The sequence below is a fragment of the Mesocricetus auratus genome, unplaced genomic scaffold, assembly GCF_017639785.1.
Source record: "Mesocricetus auratus isolate SY011 unplaced genomic scaffold, BCM_Maur_2.0 Super-Scaffold_100033, whole genome shotgun sequence".
Taxonomy (NCBI): Eukaryota; Metazoa; Chordata; class Mammalia; order Rodentia; family Cricetidae; genus Mesocricetus; species Mesocricetus auratus.
The window spans coordinates 8,923,623-8,931,685 of NW_024429213.1; positions in this window are offsets into that span (position 1 = coordinate 8,923,623).

Genomic DNA, 8,063 nt, shown 5'->3' on the forward strand with positions numbered 1-8,063 from the left:
AGGCTAGTTAGAGAATTCTTGGCTTGCATTTTTCCTTGAGTCTCTTGGTAATACGTTCTGCTCTTCCAATCTGTAACGTGATCTTTTGCCTGGATTTGTGTGTGTGTGCTAGGTCTGAAACTGTCACCAAGCCACACCCCTAACCCTTGCCTGTAGTTTGTCCTTAAAGTCTAAATTTTGGGGCATAAATGAACTTGCCATGCAAGCCTGACAATTTAAGTTAGATGCTCATGGGGTGGAAGCAGAGAACCTACTCCCAAAAGCTGTACTCCCCCAATAATAATAAAGTGTAAAATGAAGAAAAAAGTGCAAATTTTTGTCAAAGTGTGTCTCACACTTAATTGATACAGGTCAGTTCCCCAAGTCCCTGAAGGATCCGTTTGAATGTAATTCTCTTATTTCTAGAAAGGTTTCTTGAATTAGTCTTTTGAAAATTAGCTCTCCCTGTTATTTCTCTTTGGAGACTTCAGTTATACATGCTGGTGATTTTGCACAGTTTCCGTTTTCCTCTTACCAGTCTTTACTTTTCAGCTTCTACTTTCCTCTGTTTCCCACTCTATTAGAGGACATTCTTCTTAGATCTCATTAGACCTCTTCTGTGAAGGGCTGCGCATTTATTCATCTCCGAGGCAGCTGTTGGGTAGAGTCTTTCCTGACTTTAATCAACGCTAATGCATTTCTTCCCACCTGCCTTTTTGGTTGTTCATTTCTATTCTTAGCTTCTAATTTCAAATTTAAAAAGAGCCAGGCATAGTGGCACACGCCTTTAACCCCAGCATCGGGCAATAGAGGTAGGAGGAGCTCTAGGAGTCTCAGGCCAGCCTGATCTACAGAGTGAGTTCCAGGCTAGCCAAGGCTACATCGTAGAGTCCCTTTCTCTCTCTCCCTCCCTCTCTCTCCCTCTCCCTCCCTCCCTCCCTCCCTCCCTCCCTCCCTCCCTCCCTCCCTGCCTCCCTGCCTCCACCCCCTCTCTTTTTGGTTTTTCAAGACAGGGTTTCTCTGTGTAGTTCTGACTATCCTGGAACTCACTCTGTAGACCAGGCTGGCCTCACTAAGATCCGCCTGCCTCTGCCTCCCAAGTGTTGGGATTAAAGAGGTGCACCACCACCACCACCCAGCTATGAGTCACTGTCTTAAAAACAAAAAATTGAAATATTTATTTTATTTTTATTTGCGTGTCTGTGTGCCATGTAAGTTGTGGGTGCTCTTGCAGACCAGCAGAGGGCGTTGGAACTGGTTTTATAGACAGTTGTGAGCTGCTATGGAGGGGTTCAGAACTGAACCTGGATCGTCTGGGAGAACAGCCAGAATCACCCAATATGAGCGCAAGAACTGAATTCAGGTCTTTTTGAAGGGCAGCAAGCACTTTTAACTGCTAGGCCATTTCTCCAGACCCACACTTTATTTTTATGTTTATGTATGGTGCATGGTGTGCATGTGCGCATGTCCGTGTGTATCTGTGTGTGCTTAGAGACTTGAGATGAAGTTACATGTGTAATTAGTAGAGATCTTTTCCCGTTCTGTAGACCTGTAGACTGTCTGCCGCTTTGTCTGAATGGGGGTGTCCTTTGCCTTAAAGAAGATTTTCAGTTTCACAAGGTCCAATCTATTGCTTGTTGATCCCAGTGCCTGTGTTATTGGTATTCTGTTCAGGAAGTGGTCTCTTGTGCCAAAGAGTTCAAGGCTATTCCTCACTTTCTCTTCTATCAGGTTTCGTGTATCTGGATACTTGGACTTGAGTTTTGTGCAGGGTGATAGATGTGGATATATTTGGATTCTGGTACTTCCTGGCATCTAGTTTGACCAGCTCCATTTGTTGAAGATGCTGCCTTTCCCCCAATTTGTAGTTCTGGTTTCTTTGTTCGGACTAAACTTTCAAGTTAATCACAGGCACATCTTTCTCAGACTGGGGTTTTAAGAAAGCAAATGTACTATTAGTGGAAATGAACCTTCCAGGACAAAATGAAGAGGTAGGAAGGCACGTTCCTGTTGCTTTATGAACCAAGTTTCACATTTCCATTTTTTTTTTGTTTTTTGAGACAGGGTTTCACATTTCCATTTTATAGCTATTGTGTGCATAATTCCTTCATGTTCCCTTTACACTCAACTGACACAGTTGTCTTGTCACTGACACACCTCTATTGCTCAAGATAGAAGGTGCCTTCTAGACTAGGGGCCTACTCAAAATGGACTGGTACAGCCTGGTAAATACAAAAAATTGGAGTTAGTGTTGAGAAGGTGTCTGCCGACATACTTCCCTGAACAGCCCTGATCTCTGATCTGGAAGGCTAAGCAGGCTTGGGCCTCGTTAGTACTTGGATGAGAGAAGTTTGTCTGAGATAAGGTCTCATGATGTAACCCATGCTGGTCTAAAACTTGCTATATAGCCCAGGCTGTCTTCAAACTGTTTGATCTCCTATGTCGGCCTCCTAACTGCTAGAATTGTGGGCATGTGCCACCACTTGTGGTAAGAAAGTTTTACAACAATTTGATGTTCTATGATTGCCAAGCAAAACAAAAGGCTTGTTGAACAAGTTTGGTTGTTGTAAAGCTTGCATAGTGAGTCACACACAGAAATGATCTATAGCCTAGTCACGCAGTGAAACCTGTCATAAAGGCAAATGTGTTAAAGGTAGTTGGCCATATCTATCACCCTGCACAAAACTCAAGGATTACGTGGGGCTGGAAGAGAAGGGTAAGAGGGAATAATGGGGAAGGACAACTAACATTAAGGGGGGCATTTGAGGTGTCATATGGAAAACTATTATTACTGTAGAAGCTTCCTAAAATATATACATATATGAAAGAAATCTAAATGGAGTCACCAAATAACAGGGGAAATGATGTCCCAACTAGACTGCCCCGATTCATGGGACATTCAACGTGGGCGCTGGAGGACACCAAGGGGAAAGGTGGGAGGAGGGAGATACGAAGAAGGACACACACCAAGACAGGATTCTGACCAAGGTGACAGCTTTATTTCACCCCAAAGGGATTTATACAGGGGAAGGGAGGAGGGGAAGGAATGGGGTGTGCTGCAGCTGCAATGAGCCTGGTGGAGCAAAGGTCAGTGGGAGGGGTAGATCATCCTGTGTCCTCTGGTAACCTAACTGCAGATTCTAACTTTCACATTCTTCCTTCTATTGTACAAGCCTACGCCCTAGACTAGGCAGATAAGCCCCAGGTCTGTTTCATCGGAACTTGCATCCTATCTTGAGTGGTGGTATTTCATCAGTGTGACCTGGAGTCACATCTTCTCTGAGGAGTGATAATGCTATGGCTGATTATGGCGAAGGCCCCCCACAGTAGACATCTTTTGCCAAATGATATCTCCAGTACCAGGAATGGGTTATGTCTAGTTGATTTGTTGGCCAAAGGGGTCCCATAGAAATCCCCAAACATATCAGGCTATTGCCAAAGCTATTGGTTACTCTTCAAAAATGGGTGGTATGTTTCTATTGCTGAAAACAACACTTACATACCTCACTGAACACAGAGAAATTTAGCTGGTATCTAACTAGAGGCTTCACCCCTACTGACTAGTGTTCATGTACTGGAAGGTACTCCGCACTCTACCAGAGGTGAAAGCAAAACACCAACCCAGCGATAAACCCTGCAATCCTCAGTGGCGACCTGCCTATATGATATGCAAGCACGATACTAGCACAAATGTAGGAGTAACCAACTACTCTCTCATTAGATTTACGGCCCACTCTACAAGATGGAACCCAAGCCTGACACTGCTAGGATGTCCAAGCACCTGAGACTGGATAGATAGGCCATGGGCCTAGGAGAAAACTCTACTATTGTTGTTAAAGGAACATAGTGAGAAAATGACTCCTAGTGACATTCTACTGTACCCATGTCAGTGCCTCACTCAGCCACCATCAGAGAAGCTTCCTCTTGGAATAGATGGCAACTAGCAAGGAGACACACAACTGGGCAGTGTACAGAGTGTGAGAGACTTGGAGCATCCAGTTCTAAATGGGATGTTTTCATCAAACCCCTTCCCTCATGGCTCAGGGAAACGGAAACATTCCAAGAGCCAAAGGGGATGGATAACTTTAAGGAAAAAAGTGTCTTCCAGATACAACAGGACTGATGTACATATGAACTCACAGAGACTGTTGGCAGAACAGACTGTTCATGCAGATTCAAGCCAAGACAGAGTCACAGTGCTGAGAAGGGGAAGTGAACACAGGACCCCACCCCTAACCAAGAAGTTATCTCCAATTAACATCTGCCTGCACAAGAAACACTAGTGTTCTTCAATGGAGTCTCAGGATGTATTAACCCCACTTAAGGATAGGCCCTATGCCAGCACAAAACAAACCCAATGGTATTTTTGTGGATTTTTTTTGTCTCATAGCACTTTGTTTGGGCATATTATGTCTTATTGATCTTTTGATTGTATATTATGGTTTCTAATTTTATGTTTTATGGGTTTTGTTTATGTGTGTGTGTTTATGCCTTGTATGCATTTCTTTTCTGTTTTTGTTTGCCTGTTTCTTTTTCTCTTTTGGTTTATAATCTTAGACAACTGAATCGCAAAATAAATTATGGTAACAGATTCCAATGGAGAGACTAAAACAGATTTCCTGGGGTCATACCAATGTGAAGGCTAAAATCAATTAATGGAGGAGAAAGGAAAGTCATGGGGAAGTCTTGTGTATATGTCAATAAAGCACTGCTGGCCAACAGGGAAGCAAGATAGGTGGGACTGGGAGTTGAGGAGGATTCTGGGAAGAGAGCCACAGGCAGACATCATATAGCCACCATAGAAGTAAGAGGTCCAGACCCTTTCTCCTGTAAGAGAAATACTTAGATTAACAATTATGGATTAAATACTTAAGTCAGAGATAGCCAGTAAGAAACAAGCAAGCGGCCAACAGCTTTATAATTAATATAGCCTCCTGTGTGTTTATTTGGGACTGATGTGGCTCTGGAACCAGGCTGGCAGGAAGGCTGCACTCTACAGGAAAGTTCCTTTTTATACAATTAAAATTAATATACAGACAGAATGATGGAGATAGAAAATCATCATTTGGAAAACATAGAAGTGTCAGGCAAAAATCAGTGATGCATATTGATGCTTCAATGAATGGCTGAAGGTCTGATTTTAGAAGGAGGTGCTACACAGCGCTATCCTCTGAGCCAAACAGGAACTACCTTCTTGAGACCAGGTATGTCTGCTTGCAGAAGATCATCCCAGCTGGATTTGTTGACTGTTGACATTCTCTCGTAGGAGAGGGAGCAGTTCATGGTACCCTCATCTGAGTATCGAGCCACTCCAAGTCGGTTGTGTGCAATTCTAACTGCACGTGGGCCTGGGGTTCTAGGGAATTCTAGAGTAATAGGCTGAGGAAGAACAGACAAAGGGGGCTTCATGTAAGCAACTCTGGCAAAGCCATCTTCCATGCTGGGTGAAGACTGTCCAGTGGGACTACTTTGGGGTCACCCATGCTCCTGTAGGCAACCCCTCTCCCATTTGGGGTTTTCTCGTTTTATTGTTTTGTTTTTATTGATTTTTTTGAGACAGGGTTCCTCTGTATAGCCTCTGTCTCCCAAGTACTGGGATTAAAGGCGTGCACTACCACCACCTGGCTCCATGTCTTGTAAGTAAGCCCAGGGTGAACTTTGGTGGAATCAAACTTTGCTTTGTTATTGGGACCTCATGAGGGGGTATACACTATGCACACCCTCCTCCCAGCAGTGAGAAAATTCTAAACATTAGTCTTTGTACATTCTTAAAAATTTATATGTGCATGTGGGTTTGTGAGCCGCTGTACATGTATGGTGGTCAGAGGACAACCTACAGGGGTCAGTTCACAATATAGATCACACAGTTGCATGCAATCAGGTGGTTAGACTTGGCAGCAAACGCCTTTATGAGTTCTCCATGCCCATATCTTCAATTTAATCATAAGTAAACCTCAAACCCAAATTGAAGGCATGCTATGAAATAACTGGCCTATTCTCCAAAATAGTCATGTGTCCCAGATAAAGATGACTAAGTAAATATGACAACTAAATAGGACATGTGCTCCTGAACTGGACCCCAATCTATGAGGAGGACATTAGGACAAAGCTATAGGGAAGTTTGTGCCTTTGCTCACAAGCAAGACACCACCAACACAGTGGAGAGTGAGAGTTCCTGGAACTCAGTGCTCTTAGAATTTGTATTTAAGTAGCACCCACATACCTTACAATGTGCTTCCTACCTGTTGTCAGGTCCCACAAAGCTGAGGTCCAGCCACTTGCATTACATGAGTTCAAAACTGATTCTAAGACTGAAGGATCTGCTCCAAATTGGTCAACTAGTAAGTGAAGTCATAATTTCCATCTATCTGACTGATGGCTCACAGCCTTCCCTCGTTATGGTTGTCAAAAGAAACCATCATGTGTTCAAGTGTTCTGTCACAAAAAGGTTGGGGGGAAAAAACCCAAAACAACAACAAAAACCTTGCCAGAATTCAAGGTTAGAAGTCTGGTGCCATGACACAGCATCTGACAGTGGGAATTGCTAGGCTTTTGTCTTGCTTCTCAGTTTTTTTAAAGATACTTGCTTTGGAACCCTGTTGGCAAGAGGGAAAAACAGGAAACAGCCACACAGGCTGATTGGTGTCTTGAGTGTATGTGAAACTTACCACATCTCTCCTGCTACTCTTCTCTTTCTGCTTCCAAACCATTCCAACCCTTTTCAGTACTCAGTTATAATGCAGGCTACCCTACATGGGAGACCAAGAAGCCCAAATTATAGAAAAACCACTGTATATACTCCACTGTATGGGGCGGGGCAGGGGGGCAGGGGACCCAGAGACTGTGCATGATAAACTGCTCCCTGCAAGAGCCTTGGCCTCTGATAAGAAAGCCTCCACCACCAACATACATAGGTCATGACATTGTTCATTTAATAACCCATTAGGAAGTTTACACAGACTGCAGATAAAGCTCAGTTGCTAAAGTACTTGCCTAGCATGTGCCAGGCCCTGGGTTCAATTCCCAGAACTGCAAGAAAACCAAGAACTGCTGAGTTGTTGGCCAAAAATTAAGTTTATGCAGCTGGGTGTGAGTATGGGGACACATTCCTATAAAATCCCAGCACTCGAGAGGTAGGGGCAGGAAGATCAGGAGTTCAAGGTCAGCCTCTGCTATATTTAGCAAGTTTGAAAGCCAGCTTGAACTACATGAGACCCTGTTTCAAAACAAAAAGGCTCAGCATTCAGGAGGACGAGCCTGGATCATATAATCCAGGATAGAGTACATAATGAGCCCATGTCTCAGAAAAATGGGTTATGGCTTCCAACCAATTGGGGTGGGGGTGAGAGAAAAAGCCAGAGCCCAGAAAATAAAAATTGATTCTGTTATTCCTTGGGGTTGGGTCAGTGATATTTGCCACCTGTAGAATCTCAAATATTTTAGAAAGGAGAAGCGGTGCAGCAGTCCAGTGTGAGTCGGCCTTGCCTCTCACAGTCTCCCAGTGATTTATGTTCCCGAACAAATTAGACTTAATTTCAGAGCAAATCATCAGCAACAGGTATAATAATCTTGGCAGAACATTTATTTTAATTAATTGCTTTCTGCCTAATGTAGATAGAGGGATGTTGATGCCATTTACCCTATAAGGATTAGTGCTGTCATGTAATTCATTTTTCTTCCCCTAGAACTTAGTCTCATCAGTTTTAAATTCCGAAGACATTGCGTTCAATCGTAACAGTCTCACTTCTGTGGCAAGATTTATGGCAGATACTCGTGAAAGAAAAACGGACTCTGAGAACTTTGCTTCTGTCCACAGGTCCTAGCAGGTAACCTGAGGCTCAGAGTGGGGATTGAGTGACTCATCCTATAACCCTGGCGAGGGGTCCCCATGTAGAACACGAGTGCACCGTTGGAACAGTGTTGACTCTCCACGATGCTATCAACTTGACTCTTGCTCAACTTTGACAAAGGGCAAAAAGAAAAATATTTCCTTCACTGGATGGAAATTTAACATACAACTGTTAGAAACATCTGGCAGTGAGTGACAGAAAACAAAATAAATACTGTCCCTTTCAAAGATGCCA